At 41.0% G+C, this 18,756-nt stretch overlaps 1 non-coding gene across 1 annotated transcript; it reads right to left on the minus strand.

Annotated features, from left to right (window-relative positions):
* Positions 1 to 487: 487 nt before the first annotated feature.
* On the minus strand, positions 488 to 624 carry LOC132012622 (U4 spliceosomal RNA). The gene has a single exon (XR_009402637.1). It is a non-coding gene; the product is annotated as a U4 spliceosomal RNA (small nuclear RNA).
* Positions 625 to 18,756: the final 18,132 nt, after the last annotated feature.

The raw sequence follows: 18,756 nt of genomic DNA on the forward strand, positions 1-18,756 counted from the left end.
TAGCTTTGGTACAGAGCAGAGAGCTCTGGCAGTGTCTGGTGACCGTAAATTCAGCTCTAACTGTCCCCTTAGCTCTCTGAAACTCATCAGAAATGAGGTCTGCCACGGAGCTGCTCCTGCTCTCACAGAGCAAGTGAAAATTACATTGAAATTAGGTTACAAAGGCCCCTTTGTCTGAGTTTTACAGAGGGGTGCTGTTCATTTTTAAGAAAAAGTTTGCTCATTCAGCATTTTAAAGGGCGTTTAGCCAGTAAAAGTCATGGTTCTCTGCCATCCAGTGGTAAAGTAGGACACTGAATCCCTTCGAACAATCTCTGCATATCTTAGGTCCCGGGTTGTGTCTTAAAAGTTGTGAGATGGCCCAAAGAATAACGTTTATGAGACTGACGTGCTACCTACTGCACTAATGAGGCACCTAAGAATAACGTTTAAAAATGTCTTGCAGTTGACCTCAATGTCTCCTCTTTGGTAATATTTGGCTAATGTTATTTGATAAAATAATAATATATTAAGATCTAGCATCGTCTCTAAGGCTATTTCTTCCCGGATTTTTTTTTTTTCAATTAACAATAATCGCGCCTTGGATAAACCTCATTGACTACGATACTGCCACTGTGCAAAACTTGGATTTTTTTTTTTTTTAATCAGAGGGTAAAACTGTAATCTAAAGGCAGAGAATTGGGGAGAATCTCAGCATTTGGAGGCTCTAATTGAGTTATTGGCAAGACTGGAAGACCACAGAGGTGGAGCAAATCAATGCGAGGACATAGGAAAGCAAATTCCCCATCCTACCTCAGGATGGGGGTCTGTGAAGGGATCAGGTGTTGCCACCAACCCTTCCTAGGGGTCCTGTGGGCCTTCACTTGTGGCCAGTCTAACATCCAACAGACCATGGTAGACAGCTGCCATCAGTGGCATAAAATATGGAAAAAACAAACAGACAAAAAAAGGTAACACAGCATAACACAGAATAACAATTCTTCTGGGATGCTTCTGGGATGCTTTGAGATGCAAGAAATAAAATGGCACCCAAGAGTGGTTTCCTTAGTTTGGACTTAATTTTCTTCTCCTAATAAGACGTTGAGAGGTATAGAATTCCAGAGTTGGTTCTCTGTTGGCCCAGAATGCCATGGCTCTGGGTGATTGTCTCTGCAAGTGTCTGGTCCTTCCCTTCCTGGTTTAAACATGGCCACCACCACCCCTAAGTCCACATCCCAAGTCCATACTTTCACATCCCAAGTCCATACTTCTGGAGTTGGAAGAAGGGAGAAGAAGTGCATGCCTTACTTGCTCATCCATCTCCCATGCTCTCTCTCTCTTTTTGAACTCCAGATCCTGGCTGGTCCCTGGAATGTCCACTTATGTTTCATTGATGGAACTATATCACACAGCTGTCCCTAGCTGCACAGAGGGCTGAGAAAGTGAGTATCTGGCATTTTCAGTCTCTGCTGGGTTGGGGTAGAATCTGCCAATAGAGTAGAAGAAAGAAGTGAATGGTTGCCATGCTGGCAACCAAAAAATCTCAGCCATAGACTAAGTTTTAGAAATGAAATGATTGAATGACATTGTTTTATCCATCTTATTTATGAGAAAACTGGCACCAGAGGAGGTTGGTGTCAGACCACAGATCTGAGTCTAGATCTTCTAATTCCCGATGTAGAATTTGAGGTTGACGGCGACTAACATCTGAGTTGCACATTCCAGCTGGCACAGTGAGTCTTCTGTTTAGCGTGTATTAGTTTGCTTAATTTTTGCCTTTAGCACTGGGGGATGGGGATGCTGCCGGCTTCTCGGAGCGGAGGGCACATATGCTGTAGTTTCCCACTTCTGCTGAAAAGTGGCAAATCATTTCTTCCTAATTAAAGATCAAACATTATTTCAGATGGTCCCCTTCCTAAGATGTCATGGGAGTTGTTCCTCGTATCTGTCAGTGGTACTGATCATGTTGTCATTTTTGGCAACTAATTCCTGGAATGAATAATAAAATTATAATAATCTTGCACCAGAGGGAGGACGACCAATTTGTAAAGTCCATTAAGAACTGAGCAAAGGATTGTCCTCTAATGAGATGGAGCGCGTCAGGGAGACCGTACATCAAGCTCTTCTGTCACAGATGCACAAAAGGACCCGGAGGGAGGGGCTCCTGTAATGCTGGCAGACAGGGCGGGTTGTCTTGGATGCACATTTACATATTGTCATTGATCAGCTGGCAGAGAAGAGGATGACAAGCAGAACACCAGGGTTCTCCATTGTGAGGCTCAGGGTGTGTTTCTGCCACCATTGATTCATTCCCCAAGGGGGAAGGAGCATTACTCACCATTTCCTCGTGTGCCAGAAAGAGAAATGGAATCAACGAGCATATCATCTTCTTGTTGGAAAATGACAGCTCCCTGATTATAAATCCCGAATAAATTGATGGAAGAGCTGTTCAAACTTCGTAGATATAAATGTTTTCTGGGATTAATGGGAAGTTATTCCTAGAAATGACTTACAGTTCAGGAACCAATCTCTGAGCAATTGGTTTTTGGTTTTGTTTTTCTTCAGATGTCACAAGCCCCCTCAAGCAGCTGAGTGTGGATGGCCAAGGTGGTCCATGCAGCCCAGCCCTGTACACCACCACCTTCCTCATTTTCTGCTGCCACACATTTAGAGATTCAGAAAAGCCAAATTTTCCCTGCCTTCTGGAGGAAGCTTCTTCCTGTTGAAAGTCCTTAAGAGGAGAACTTAAAATGTGAAGATCTACCTGTGACCTCTGGGGAGACATAACTGCTCCCTTGAAGGACGGAAGCCAAAATACTGCTTGTTATTGGGTCTTTTAGAATAATAATAAAAAAACTTTATTCAGTAGCTATCTTAACATTTTTGTTTTCAGCGTCCTTGTAAACGAGGATATTGAGCCACTTAACTGTCACTTTGGGAAGGGATTGTACCAACAATGGCTTATTTTCTGAAACATCAGGATTCTTCTCCATTGTGACGTCTAATGGTCATTGGGGGACGACTCTTGTTATTTGTATTAATGTTGATATTCTTATTGAGTGAGTGCTTTTATAAGTGGGACTGGGCCTTTTGTCCAGCACAAGGAGCATGTGGGCACTTCATAAGTACCAATCAATACCTTTTGCTGATAGTGGAATGCAGACCCATCCACTTCCCAGATGGCTCCATAGGGAAAGATGCTCTTATCGCTTGTGCTTTATTCTAAAGAAGACATGAGGGGCTGCCTGCTATAGTCCCTTTGTTTGAGTCTGGGCTCAATGTGACATTTACCCAGGCAATTCCACTTCTGTGTGCTGGTTGCTGGGGAGCCAGAAATACACTTCTCCTTCCACTTGATTTGCTATAATTCTAATTTATCCCAAGAGTGGCCTGGGTGAGGAGTGGGGATGTTGTCTTTAAGTCTGCCAACCTTCTCAACTGCCTTGAGCCCACACCTTAGCCTCTTGTTAGAGTTTGAAGAAGCTAGAGACTGAACCTTGAGTTCTTCTGCCATTCAACCCTTCTCTTAACTTTTCCAAAGGAGGCAGAATTCTGAAACTCCTATCTTCTTGCTGTTTGTACGTGAATTGATTCATTCCACCTCCTCCTTCATCCTCCAAGGTCCTACCACCTTTGGTAGTGGTAGGTAGATGGATGTGAAACAATTTCCAGAATTGGATAGTGGATAGAGAGAAGGGCATAGGGAACACATTAAGAATTAGATAGCACTTTTTTTTTTTTTTTTTTAAACCAGTGCCTTGGTTTCCATCACCATGGGGAAACCTCACTGGTCTTGCCCGCTCAGGTTCTGACTTCTGTGAAGCCCTTCTGCCTTCCTGTGTGCTTATTAGGTCAACAAATAGGATTGAGCATGTTCTGTGTACCACGTGTGAGCAGTAGATGCAAACAGACATGATGCGACAGGGCTTTTGGTCTAGGATGGAGGGGGAGAGAGAGACAGGAGGAGAGATGAAACACATGACACACACATATTCTAGCGCAACTGTGAGAAGGCCTGGGAAGGAGAACAGGGTTCTGTGAGCAAGATTAATATCTTCCCTGCTTCTTTTGTATTTCTGTAAGCCTCCCTCTATTTCAGGTTGCCTATGAAATTCCCAGTCCCTCCCTCCTTCCCCCACCTCCTCCCTTCCTTTCTTCCTTCTTTCTGTTGACTCTTCGTTCCAGATCTGTCTCAGGTTTGGGATCCTCACCTCTCTTACCCAAGAGGTCACCAGGGTACTTCCTTAAAGAATGTGCTGTCTCCCCTCATAGGAAATATGTCGCCACTCTCCTATGGAAAGACAGACATCTAAGATTTGAGCTGTTTTAAGTCGCAGTTACTTCCTTCCTGAAATACTCTTGTCAGTGTTGTGTTTCTAAGTATGAGATATTCACAGTGAGGGGTGAAAGTTGTGTTTAGATGGTCTCTAGGAGAATGTTAGTTAACACACATCTCATGGAGATACAGAGATTTTCTCCTTTTTTGGAGATATAATTGATATATATATATAATATCATATTAGTTACACGTGTGTAACATAATGATTCAATACTTATATTTATTGCAAAATGATTGCCATAATAAATTTAGTTACCATCCATCACTACCCAGTTATTTTACATGGGCATACACACACGCATACACATGACACCTGTAATTTCATTTCTTCTTATTACCTCTTCCTTCCTTCTCTCTCCTTACTTTCCACATTCACTCGGTGGTGACCCCTGACACCAATCAGTTACAAATGTATGTGACAACAAACACTTCTATAATACTTGTTATATTCCAGGCACTGTCCTAAGAGCCCATTACAGATAGATACTATTTTTTAATTGAAATATGTTTGACACACAATGTTACTTTAGTTGCAGGTGTACAACATTGCAATTGGACATCTCTGTGTATTAGGCTGTGCTCGCCCCAAGTGTAGCTACCATCTGTCACCATACAACCCTAGTATAACACCATTGACTCTATTCCCTGTGCTGTACCTTTCATCCTTATGACTTATTCATTCTATAACCAGAAGCCTGTATTTCTCACTCGTGTTCACCCATTTTGCCCACGCAACCACCAGTTTGTTTTTGGTACTATGTGTCTCTTTCTACTTTTTTTTGGTTCGTTTGTTTCTTGATTTGGTTTTTTAGATTCCACATATCAGTGATATCAAAGAGTATTTGTCTTTCTCTGTCTGAGTTATTTCAGTGAGCATAATCCCCTCTGGGTCCATCTGTGTCATTGCAAATGGTAAGAGCTCATTCTTTTTCATGACTGAGTAATATTCCTTGTGTGTATTTACCATCTTTCCCCTATCCATTCATCTATTGATGGACACTTGAGTTGCTTTTTATATGCTGGCTGTTGTAAACAAATTGATACTCTTAACTGGGTCCAGGAGAATATCTCAGCTTTATGCTGGTGTGACTTGGTTATTTTCCTCTCCAAACCCGCAGTGAGCAGCCCTTGGCTCAAAACTCCAACATCTAGTTAGAGTTCTAGAACTCTGTCCTGTTTCACTTTGCTATCTTCTTTTTAAGGTTATCTCCTTCCTATAGCAACTGATTCAGTTTATTTTGAAAATAACATTTTTAACGCATATTCTAACTATGTAAGTGTTGATTGTGTCTGGGAGTAGGAAAATCATGCAGTTGGTTGCAGCTTCTAAGACTTGGATGTCCTGTTACCATATGTGTGAGCAGACAACGCAGTAGGCAAGTTGCTGTTCCATGGCACGGGTGGGGAGAGTGTGCGGGGGCAGTCAGAAGACCTGGTATGAATCCAGGTTTTGCCACATCTCCTCCACATGGCCTTGGACAAATCTCTCTTCTCTTTCAGCCTTGATTTTATCTCCTTCCAAATAATGATGAATACCAGACTGCTGTAAAGATTAAATGAGAAAAAGCTTGAGAAAATGTTTGGCATGGCATCTGGCAAGTAGTTGGTGTAGAAAAATTTTTGAGTTTAAGTGGGAGTTGCAACATTTTATTGAATTAGCAAGTGACTATTAAAATAAAAAGACATCATTAGGAACAGCTGCTGTGTGTTCCTAGCACTGGGTTGTCAGTGATGACCAAGACAGCCTAGTCCCTCTGCTCACAGAGCCTCTATGTGCAGAGACAGACGAGACACATTTTACACAGATTCTAGGAGTGAGGGCTGTGATCAGAGGGAGGAAGACAGTGCTATGGGAGCATCTGACAAGCAGGTCTTGCATTCACTGGGGAATGAAAAATGTTTAGCGGAACAACCGTAACAAGAAATTGCTTAAACCGAGCCCCCGGAACTGTGTAGGTGTTAGCGAGGTGAAGAGGAGAGGGAGAGAACAACATTCTAGACGGTAGACACTTCCTCCTGAGAACTTGACACCGACTTTTGTACACGGAGCCGATAAACTCATCCAACAAGCAAGCTCAGTTTATGGCCTCTATAAAAGGGTTTCATCCATCCCTAGTTCTCAAGGCAGTCCCTTTATAGTGGTGATCTTTCTTCCTGTTTTATATTACAACTGAAGCTGTTCCTTTTCCAAATTGCCTGGCAGCCGGGGAAGTTTTATGCATCCTTGGGTCTCTAGAAACAAGCCATTGTTCCAAGTCCTCAATTTCTCCCTCTCCACTGGCCTATTACGTGCCATTCCCTACTCTCCTACAGGCACTTCATTGTCCTTAAAATGAGAATCTCATTCTGTGATTGCTGTTTCTGGTTTTTTTTTTTTTTTCCGAGAGTCTTATTTGATGAGGACAAGAAGATCAGATTAAATGCACTATTAGATACATCTCCCTCTCTATTTTTGGCTCACTTTGAAAGGAAGGTCTATGTCACCGTTTACCATGTTGCGCCATGTAGAGAGAACATTTCAGAAGCCAGAAGTGAAGGAGGATGGAGGTTTTTAAAAAATCACTATTTATGTAAAGGTAACTTGACCAGTAAGGGATATTTTCGCTAACATTGTGCTTCTCATGTGTTTCCAAGCCAGGAACTCTTTGGTTCTACAAGTTTCCATTTCTATTTTCATTGCTTTAGAAATAGCTCTGATTTTGTGTGGTCTAATGTCATCTCTTGCTGGCATACTAAGCATGAGCTATACCATGACTGTTTAAGATTTATTTATTAATTTTAGAGAGAGAGAGAGAGCATGAAGGGGAAGGAGCAGAGGAAGAGGGAGAGGGAGAATCTCAAGCAGATTGCCTGCTAAGAGTGGAGTCTGACATGGGGCTCGATCTCACGACCTTGAGATCATGACCTGAGCTGAAATCAAGAATCAGATGCTTAACCGACTGAGCCTCCCAGCTGCCCCCCTGAGTTTCTTGAATAGGTCTTGTCCCCACTCACCCCTTAGAATGTCTAATGAAGCACCTTCCTTGTAAAATGATCTTCTGCCTGGAATATAGACCACCACCCCTTATCCACCTGGACAGCACTTTATGGTCTTGGCTGACACATAACCTCTGGGAAGCTCTCTCTGAAAGTGCGAGATGAAGTTGGAACCTACCCTCCCCCGCCATGTTCATATAAGACTTGATAATTCTACCTTCAGGGTACTTATTGGAACTGATGGTATTTGTCTGGTTACTTGTTAGGTTGCCCCCAAGTCTACTGAGGTTGGGGACAAGCTGCCATGTTCACAGCTGTATGCCCTGTGTTTAGCAAAATCCCCACACCTAGTGGGGATTCAATAAGTATTTAAATGAATGAGTGAATGAAGTAATGAGTGAATAATGTGAGCAATTTTGAATTCAAAATCATTGACAGTATTTTCCGAGTCTTTTGATACATTTCTTTATTTTCACCCAAGACACATTTCTCTTAAAGATAGGCTAAAGATAAAACACTAGCTTGGGTTTCAGATCATCTTCATTGCTCAGGGCAATCCTGCAATATCTTTGTTCCCATTTTATGCTGCATCTATAGACTAGTACTGCAGGAATGGTTTTCTAATAGAAGGACTCTGCGCAAATAATTCAGCATCTGGGACAGGAATGTTGAGGAGAGAATAAAATTATTCAGATCCTGACTTGCTTCTGGCCAAGGGCCTTAGTCCTTGAATTCTCATCTGTAAAATGGGGTTATTCATACTCATTCAACTTCATGGAGTTGGTGTGATTAAATGCTGTATATATATATATATTTTTAAAAATTTTATTTATTTGAGAAAGAGAGAGAGAGAGAGAGACAAAGCACAAGCAGGTGGGGGGGGGCAGAGGAATAGGGAGAGGCAGGCTCCCCGCTGAGCAGGGAGCCCGTTCGGGGCTTGATTTCTAGGGCCTTGATATCATGACCTGAGCCAAAGGCAGACACTTAACCGACTGAGCCACCCTGGTGCCCCTAAATGCTGTCCATTTGGACGCAGCATCAGTAAAATAGACTGAGGTGACTGTAAAATGATCCTTAGAGCAGTGGCCTTTGTTGGCAGTATGAATTAAATTATAAATAAAAAGTTCAGATTAATTTTCGCAGCTATGATGCGATGCCAGGCATTGGCGCAGTACTCAGTAAATTCTAGCTGATCTGGTGGTGTTCGTTCCTATTCATTTATGAATACACTTGTCTGCTAGCTTCATCCTGAGGCACCAGGGAAAACGACATCATATTCTAAACTACTGGGAGTGACAGCAAATACGGCAGGGTTAGCCATACCTCTGCCATCTTGAGAACTCCTTGTCAAAGGAGATCTCAAGCATCTCTCACATCAGCCTCCCCTTTGCCACCCTCTCTTTCGCTCTCGCTCGTGGCAACTCCAGTGACAAAACTTCACCCTGTAACTGGGAGAATGGTGACAGGTGGCAAATGACTGTGAAGAAAAACTCTTGGGTAGAGGTTGAAGATGAACACGTGCTTTACAGATTTCCCTGGAGGCTCTCTTCAGAGAGTTTCAGCCAACTGACATTATTCATGATCTAGCGTGAAAAATTGGTACCGAGGCCACTTTCAGCTTTGAAGTTAATTTGAGCTTTTTATTTTCTTCTGTGCATTTAAGATATTGGACCACGTTAGAGGTGCTGCCGTACTGTGGGGCGAACCTCTCTCACCCCTGAAGCGGTATTCCTTGCCAATCAGATTGTTGTGGGTAATTAAATATCGTTGACATCTTTTTGGAAATCACCTTGAGACTTAATAATATGCTTTTATGCTTAATTTTTGTGGAACTGGGTTCACGTTAGCGTTTGATTCTTCTGTTCAGTATGCTTTTCTGTTTGGAAGTAGAAGACAGGCATCTCCTCTCTACCTCTGTAGATGAGAGTATGCCTAGAATTTCTGGGATTTTACCAGAATTGGATTAACAGTAACTCTGGAGTTTATATAGCTTAATTAGAACAATCACAGTGATAGGATGTGAAAGGCAGAAGAATGCAGTTATAGTGTGCATGTTTGTACCTGCACCTACATATGAACACGTGTGTGTTCTGACATATATAATATGTGTCCAGCGCCTTAAAACAGTTGTCACTTGCCAAGATATATAAATGACATAGAGCAACACTTTCAACTTAGAAATTATGCCTGGGAATGATAGTGATGTGAATGTGATCAGCCGTTTTTACCTGTTCCCTTCTGCTCCGGTTGATGGATCAGTCTATCATGACATCACCCATGAGACATTCATAGCTTTACAAATCATTCTATCACTACATGCTGTGTGTTATATGCAGCAGCTTGATTTTAAAATTGAATTATTGGCAGGACTTCCAGGTATGGCTGAGTAAGGAGGTCAGTAAATCCTCTCCCCAAAATGCATCTATAAAGCTGGACAAAATGGACAAAAACAAGCATTCCAATATCCTGAAAATTAGTCCATGGCAGGAAACAATCTGAGAAGCATTTGTGCTTTAAAAAAAAAAAATACTGGAATTTGGCTACTTCTGGGAGTCTGAGGTGTTTTAGTCTGAAGCTGCTCTCCTTCCCAGCTCAGGTTGGGTAAATTGCACAGCCACAGTAGAAGGGGGCTTGTGTGAATTTGGTGTAGGGGAGTTATTAATGAAAGTGATGACCTTGGTGACCGGGAAGTAGAAATGTCTACTAGCCTGAGTTTTCGGGCAAACATGTTCCCAGCTGAGGCTTTGCAGGTGCATAGTAGAGACCAGAGAGAGCCTCAGCTCTTTGTACACTCCTGGGTAACCCTAAAACTTTCCACATTGCCCAGGATACATGAAAAGGCCTAGCAGTGAACAAAAGCCAGGGCAGACTTAAGAAGAGCCTGACCTTTTAATGTCCACTCCTAACCTCTACCATCAGCAAAGGATAGTATGCTTCCTGGTTTAGGGATTTGAGTCCAATCTTTTCCCAGTCATTAGCTGACTACTGAGCGACAGTGATACAAGAGCAGCCCACACGAAGCCAGACTTATAAAAATAAAATCAAGGGTCCCCTGGGTGTCTCAGATGGTTAAGTGTCTGCCTTCAGCTCAGGTCATGATCCTTGCTCAGAGCACATTTACCATTCCTGTGCCTTTTTATTCTGTCTGGAATATGAAGGGATTGAATGGTGATTCTCCACATTGAGGTGGGCCATCTGTTTACTTGGTTCACTGATCCGAATGCTAATCTTGTCCAGAAATACTCTTACAGACACCCCCAGAAATAATTATTACTAGTTACCTGGGCATCCCATAGCCTGGTTAAGTGGAGGTACAAAACTAAGCATCAGAGGAAGTATGACAATAATTAACAACTGAGTCTCAATAAGGATATAGAAATTATGGAAAAAAAAACCCACATGGAGATTCTCAAGTTGAATACAATAACAGGAATAATTCACTAAAGGGATTCAAGATAGATGAAGAAAGCCTCGGTGAACATGAAGACAGAGCAGCAGAAATGATCTACTCCGGGTGCCTGGGTGGCTCAGTGGGTTAAGTTTCTGCCTTCGGCTCAGGTCATGATCTCAGGGTCCTGGGATCAAGTCCTGAATTGGGCTCTCTGCTCAGCAGGGAGCCTGCTTCCCCCCCACTTCTCTCTCTGCCTGCCTTTCTGCCTACGTGTGCTCTCTTCTGTCAAAAAAAAAAAAAAAAAAAAAAAAAAAAAAAAAAAAGAAATGATCTATTCAGGGGGGGGGGGAGAATAAAAATAACATAGCCTCAGAAAACATGGGGCATCAAATGTATCAACATAAATATAATGGGAGTTCTAAAAGAAAGAAGTGAAAGAAGGGAATAGAAAAGCTCTTTGAAAAAGCAGTGGCTGAAAACCTGCCATATTTGATGGAAAACACACATCTATCAGGGTCAACATCCCCCAGGTAGGGTAAAGCCAATGAGATTATCATTCAGACACATTACAGCCCAACTCTTGAAAGTGAAAGGCAGAGAAATTCTTGAGAATTTGAGAAAAATGGTTTCTTACAGGCAGGGGAAGTATTAGTATGATGAATGATCGACTGACTTCTCATCTGAAACAATAGAGGCCAGAAGGCAGTGGGTGATGTAGTCAAAGTGCTAAAGGAAGGAAACCAGGGGTGCCTGGGTGGTTCAGTTAAGTGTCTGCCTTCAGCTCAGGTCATGATGTCAGGGTCCTGGGGTAGAGCCCTGAATCAGGATTCCTGCTCAGTGGGGAGCCTGCTTCTCCCTCTCCCTCTGCTTGTGCTTGTGCTCTCTCTCTCTCTCAAATAAATAAAAATCTTTTCTTTTTAAAGAAGAAACCCAAAACTATAAACTAAAAATACTATATCCTGAAAAACCAGCCTTTCAAATGGAGGAAAATAAAGACATTCCAGGATAAGCAAAGGCTGATAAAATTGGTTGCTGGTAGACCTACCAAGAAATATTTAAGAAATCCTTCAGGCTTAAAGAACAGGACATTAGGTACATCTTGAATCCATAAAAGAAGACAAAAAAAGCACCAGAAATGATAAATATAGATTAACATAAGAAACTCTATAAATATATCTTTCTGATAACCTCTCTAATCTTTCTAAAAGATAAAGAGCTAATTATAGCACTGTTTTATATATATATATATATATATATATATATATATAATATACACACATATGTTCATAGACACAAAAGAGCAAGGAATGGAGCCATGCTGAAGCAGAGTTTCTATATTTAACAGAATTATGTTAGTATTAATCTGAAGTAGGTTGCAATAAATTAAGACACATGTTTTAGTTCCCAGCGCAGTCACTAAGAAAATAATAAAAAATTAAAATATTTCATAGAAGAATTAAAATATTACACTAAAAAGTAGTTATTTAATGCAAGAGAAGTTAATCAAAAGAAGAAACAGGAACACAAAAAGGAAACAGAAAATAAGGTGGAAAATGTAAATCCACTGGGAATGATGTAAATACCTTAATCAAATGACAGAGATTGTCACATTAGATTTTTCAAAAAGCAAGACAATATCTTACCTACAACACAAAGAGCATGATTCATAAGAGAGAAAAAAATCTATATATTTGTTGTCCATCAACTGGTGAATGGATAAACAAAATGTGGTGTATCTGTGCAATGGAATCCCATTCAGAAATAAAAAGGAATCCATACATGCATACCATGGATGATTCTCAGAAACATTATAAGAAGCCAGGGGCAAAAGACTACCTCTTGTATCATTCCATTTATAGGAAATGCCCAGAAAAGGCAAATGTAATAGAGCCAGAAAGCAGAACAGTGACCGCCTTGGGCAGGGGAAACAAGTAAGGATTAAGTAAAAGTGGTCTTCATAGAATTTGGGGGGTTGGTGGCTCAGTCTTGTGGTATATAAATTAAACCTCAATAAAACTGTTTTAGAAAACACTAATTTATAAAATATTGAATTATAATTAGAAAGTCTTATTAAACAATTCAGATAAATTATCCCAGTATTTGGATTTCTGAACAAACGATCTTCTACTCTACAGTCATATAGGAGAAGAGCTATTTGAAATGAATATTTCTCACACACAATTTAATGTTATGTAGCTATGATTTGGACATATGCAGAATTATGCTGTGAAGTTACTGCTTTCCCAATGAATGAATAAGGACCTTCTTTTGAAGATACTCTTGTTACCTGCCAACTAGCTCAGGTTTTTTTTTATAATGCTACTTTATGGACATGTTTTCAAAATATCTTCCTACACAGCATTCCTTCCTAGTACATTTTATGATATAAATATGTTCTTTTCTATAGTCAGCATACTACACCCCAGCACTCATCATCAGAAGGCAGTGGGTGATGTAGTCAAAGTGCTAAAGGAAGGAAACCAGGGGTGCCTGGGTGGTTCAGTTAAGTGTCTGCCTTCAGCTCAGGTCATGATGTCAGGGTCCTGGGGTAGAGCCCTGAATCAGGATTCCTGCTCAGTGGGGAGCAGTAGTGTGTAATTGCTGCTGAGGAGTGTCGCTGTGTGTACCATATAGTATGATCTTTTGGTCGATGAGTGTTCGCCATGTTGAGTTGAGTGTGGAGTTGACTTCTCTGCAGTCTCTCCTTCCGCCATTGTTGTGTAGAGTATAAGAAGAGTCATGGTTCCCAATGATACCAAAGGCACTCGAGTAGTAGTCCAGTGACTGCTCCAGAGAAGCAGTGGGAGAACCTCCAGTTAGATGGAGATGTAAGACTTGTATGTGGAGAGTGTGGCAGAGGCACTTGTAGGGGAATGCTTGAGGAAAAGCAGTCAACATCATCAGGCAGGCAGGGGCTGGTAGGAGTCCTTTGGCTTTCTGTTGGACAAACCTTGCTAGGTGAGATGAATGACCAACATTTGCCTGAGGGATTGCAAAAGAAAAAAAGCCCAAGGTAGTCACATCTCCAAAGATTGAAGAACATGGAGATGATCACATGATTCAGGAACTTCTCAGGGCAAGGGTTTTCTGGAACACATGCCTGCAGCACAGATTCAGGTAGTATCCCCATTTCTAACCAAGCATTCCCATACCACTCCTGCTTCATGGCTGAAGGCTGGGGTAATATGCTTTTTTATTATAAAAATAAGCAATCCAGTCTTTCCTTCCTCAGTGCAACTACTCTGGTTTTATTCTACCAAGTCTTGTTTCCCCTACAAGCGTGCACCACACTGCAATTGGAGTGATGTTTCTGAGTGAACTTTCAGAGAGTGTCACTTCCCTGCTTTCAACTTTAGAGGCCAGCCAGTGCCCTCAGGATTAATATGGACTGCAGTGCCTTGTCCTACTTGCCCATCCTGCCTCATTCTTCGCTGCTCTCCGTGTCCTCCCTTTTAGCCTTTATACACATGGTTCCCCTGTTTGGATGATTTTTGTTACCTCACAGCCATCCCACTGCTCAAATACCCTCACCCCTGGCAGTAACTCTTCCTCATTTTCAAGCCTCTGTTTCCATGTCTGGGAGACTCCCCTCTCCCTTAAGTACTTCAAGATCATTTCTGTGCTTCTCCCAAGTGTTCCCTTAGTACTTCCTAAATCGATTTTCTTGCAGTTACCATCCTTATGGCAGATAGTACTAATTATCTCCCCAATAACCATTATACTTTTCTTCCTTATTAGAAGAACCCTGGTTTTTCTCAGAGTAACCATGTGCCCAGTTAAAAATACTTACCTTCCCAGACTCCCTCGTAGCTGTGTGCAGTCATGTGATCTGGTTATTGCCAATAAGGTGTAAGGAACTGTCTACTGGGTGCAATTTCCAGATAATCATTTCCACTTTTTAAAAAATTTTTATTTATTTTTTTTAAATTTCAGTGTTCCAGAATTCACTGTTTATGCACCACATCCAGTGCTCCATGCAATACGTGCCCTCCATAATACCCTCCATAATACTACCAGGCTCACACAACCTCCCACCTCCCACCCCTCCAAAACCCTCAGATTGTCTTTCAGAGTCCACAGTCTCTCATGGTTTGTCTCCCCCTCCAATTTCCCCCAACTCCCTTCTCCTCTCCATCTTCCCCATGTCCTCCGTGTTATTTCTTATGCTCCACAAATAAGCGAAACTATATGGTAATTGACTCTCTCTGCTTATTTCACCCAGCATAATCTCTTCCAGTCCCATCCATGTTGATACAAAAGTTGGGTATTCATCCTTTCTGATGGAGGCATAATACTCCATAGTATATATGGACTACAACTTCCTTATCCATTTGTCTGTTGAAGGGCATCTTTGTTCTTTCCACATTTTGGCGACTGTGGCCATTGCTGCAATGAACATTGAGGTACAGATGGCCCTTCTTTTCACTATATCTGTATCTTTGGGGTAAATACCCAGTAGTGCAATTGCAGGGTCATAGGGAAGCTCTATTTTTAATTTCTTAAGGAATTTGAACACTGTTTTCCAAAGTGGCTGCACCGACTTACATTGGCACCAACAGTGTAAGAGGGTTCCCCTTTCTCCACATCCTCTACAACACACGTTGTTTACTGTCTTGTTAATTTTGGCCATTCTAACTGGTGTAAGTTGGTATCTCAATGTGGTTTTGATTTGAATCTCCCTGATGGCTAGTGATGATGAATGTTTTTTTCATGTGTCTGTTAGCCACTTGTATGTCTTCATTGGAGAAGTGTCTGTTCATGTCTTCTGCCCATTTTTTGACATGATTATCTGTTTTGTGTGTGTTGAGTTTGAGGAGTTCTTTATAGATCCTGGTTATCAACCCTTTGTCTGAACTATCATTTGTTAATATCTTCTCCCATTCCATGGGTTGCCTCTTTGTTTTGTTGACTGGTTCCTTTGCTGTGCAGAAGCTTTTGATCTTGTTGAAATCCCCAAAATTCATTTTTGCTTTTGTTTCCTTTGCCTTTGGAGACATATCTTGAAAGAACATTTTGTGGCCGATGTCGAAGAGGTTACTGCCTATGTTCTCCTCTAGGATTCTGATGGATTCCTGCCTCATGTTGAGGTCTTTTATCCATTTCGAGTTTATCTTTGTGTATGGTCTAAGAGAATGGTTGAGTTTCATTCTTCTACACATAGCTGTCCAATTTTCCCAGCACCATTTATTGAAGAGACTGTCTTTTTTCCACTGTATATTTTTTCCTGCTTTGTCGAAAATTATTTGACCATAGAGTTGAGTCCATATCTGGGCTCTCTACTCTGTTCCACTGGTCTATGTGTCTGTTTTTATCCCGGTACCATGCTGGCTTGGTGACCACAGCTCTGTAGTGAAGCTTGAAATCGGGCAACGTGATGACCCCAGTTTTGTTTTTCTTTTTCAACATTTCCTTAGCAATTTGGGGTCTCTTCTGATTCCATACAAATTTTAGCATTGTTTGCTCCAGCTCTTTGAAAAATGCCAGTGAAATTTTGATTGGAATGGCATTGAAAGTATAGATTGCTCTAGGCAGTATAGATATTTTAACAATGTTTATTCTTCTGATCCATGAGCATGGAATGGTCTTCCATCTTTTGTGTCTTCTTCAATTTCTTTCATGAGTGTTCTGTAGTTCCTCGAGTACAGATCCTTTACCTCTTTGATTAGGTTTATTCCCAGGTATCTTATGGTTCTTGGTGCTATAGTAAATGGAATTGATTCTCTTATTTCCCTTTTTGTACTTTCATTGTTAGTGTATAAGAAAGCAACTGGTTTCTGTACATTGATTTTGTATCATGCCACATACTGAATTGCTGTATGAGTTCTAGTAGTTTGGAGCTGGAGTCTTTTGGGTTTTCCATATAGAGTATCATGTCATCTGAGAAGAGAGAGAGTTTGACTTCTTCACTGCCAATTTGAATACATTTTATTTCTCTTTGTTGTCTGATTGCTGTTGCTAGGACTTCTAATACTATGTTGAACAAGAGTGGTGAGAGTGGGCATTCTTGTCGTGTTCCTGATCTCAAAAGGAAGGCTGTCAGCTTTTTCCCATTGAAGATGATATTCGCTGTGGGGTTTTCATAGATAGATTTTATGAAGTTGAGGAATGTTCCCTCTATCCCTATACTTCGAAGTGTTTTAATCAGGAACGGATGCTGGATTTTGTCATCAATTTTTTGCATCAATTGAGAGGACCATGTGGTCCTTCTCTCTTCCCTTATTGATTTGTTCTATCACATTGATTTGCGAATGTTGAATCACCCTTGCAACACAGGGATAAATTCCACCTGGTCATGGTGGATAATCTTTTAAATGTGCTGTTGGATCCTATTAGCTAGGATCTTGTTGAGAATCTTAGCATCCATATTCATCAGGGATATTGGTCTGAAATTCTCCTTTTTGGTGAGATCTTTGCCTGGTTTGGGGATCAGGGTAATGCCAGCTTCATAAAAAGAGTCTGGAAGTTTCCCTTCTGCTTCAATTTTTTTGAAACAGCTTCAGGAGAATAGGTATTATTTCTTCTTTGAAAGTTTGGTAGAATTCCCCAGGGAATCTGTCAGGTCCTGGGCTCTTGTTTTTTGGGAGGTTTTTGATCACTGCTTCAATCTTGTTACTAGGTATTGCTCTATTCAGGTTGTCAATTTCTTCCTGATTCAGTTTTGGAAGTTTATAGTTTTCCAGGAATGCATCTATTTTATCCAGGTTGCTTAACTTTTTAGCATATAACTGTTGATAATATTTTCTGATGATTGTTTCTATTTCTTTGGTGTTAGTTGTGATCTCTCCCTTTTCCTTCATACTTTTATTAATTTGGGTCTTTTCTCTTTTTGTTTGAATTAGTTTGGTCAATGGTTTATCGATCTTATTGATTCTTTCAAAAAACCAGCTTCTAGTTTCATTGATGCATTCTTCAGTATCTCCAGTTTCTGTCTCATTGATCTCTGCTCTAATCTTGATTATTTCCCTTCTTATGTGGAGTTGGCTTAATTTGTTGTCAATTCTCCAGTTTTTTAAGGTGTAAAGACAGCTGGTGTATTCTGGATTTTTCAATTTTTTTTGAGGGAGGCTTCGATGGCTATGTATTTCCCCCTTAGGACTGCCTTTGCTGTATCCTATAGTTTTTTTTTTTTTTAATTTTCAACAGTTTTATTTAATAAAAATCTTACATAATACTTGTAGTGTTTTAGATACATCATAGTATCAACTCTCTGAAGCCCCTATGAGCTTATACTCATTTTATAGATGAGGAAAGCAAGCCCTTCAGAGGGCAAATAATTTGTCAAAGTTGTTTCTCTTGGTAAGAAGCAGGGCCAGATTCTACCCTGGTAGGATGGCTGCAGGGTTTATACTTTCTTTTTTCTTTTTTTTAAATTTATTTTTTATTTATTTTCAGCATAACAGTATTCATTATTTTTGCACCACACCCAGTGCTCCATGCAATCTGTGCCCTCTCTAATACCCACCACCTGGTTCCCCCAACCCCCCAACCCCGCGCCGCTATCCCATAGGTTTTAGACTGAAGTGTCTTCATTCTTATTGGTTTCCAGGAATTGTTTAAGTTCTTCTTTGATTTCCTGGTTGATCCAAGCATTCTTCTTTTAAATTTTATTTTATCTTTTTAAGATTTTATTTATTTGACAGACAGAGATCACAAGTAGGCAGAGAGGCAGGCAAAGAGAGAGGAGGAAGCAGGTTCCCTGCTGAGCAGAGAGCCCAATGCGTGGCTTGATCCCAGGACCCTGGGATCATGACCTGAGCCGAAGGCAGAGGCTTTAACCCACTGAGCCACCCAGGTGCCCCTGATCCAAGCATTCTTAAGCAAGGTTGTTTTTACCTTCCAGGTGTTTGAATTCCTTCCAAACTTTTTCTTGTGGTTGAGCTCCAGTTTCAAAGCATTGTGATCTAAGAATACATAGGGAATGACCTCAGTCTTTTGGTATTGGTTGAGCCCTGACTTGTGACCCAGTATGTGATCTATTCTGGAGAATGTTCTATGTGCACTTGAGAAAAATGAGTATTCTGTTCTTTTAGGGTGGAATGTTCTGTATATACCTATGAGGTCCAACTGATCC

Source organism: Mustela nigripes, chromosome 2 (assembly GCF_022355385.1).
Source record: "Mustela nigripes isolate SB6536 chromosome 2, MUSNIG.SB6536, whole genome shotgun sequence".
NCBI classification, from domain to species: Eukaryota; Metazoa; Chordata; class Mammalia; order Carnivora; family Mustelidae; genus Mustela; species Mustela nigripes.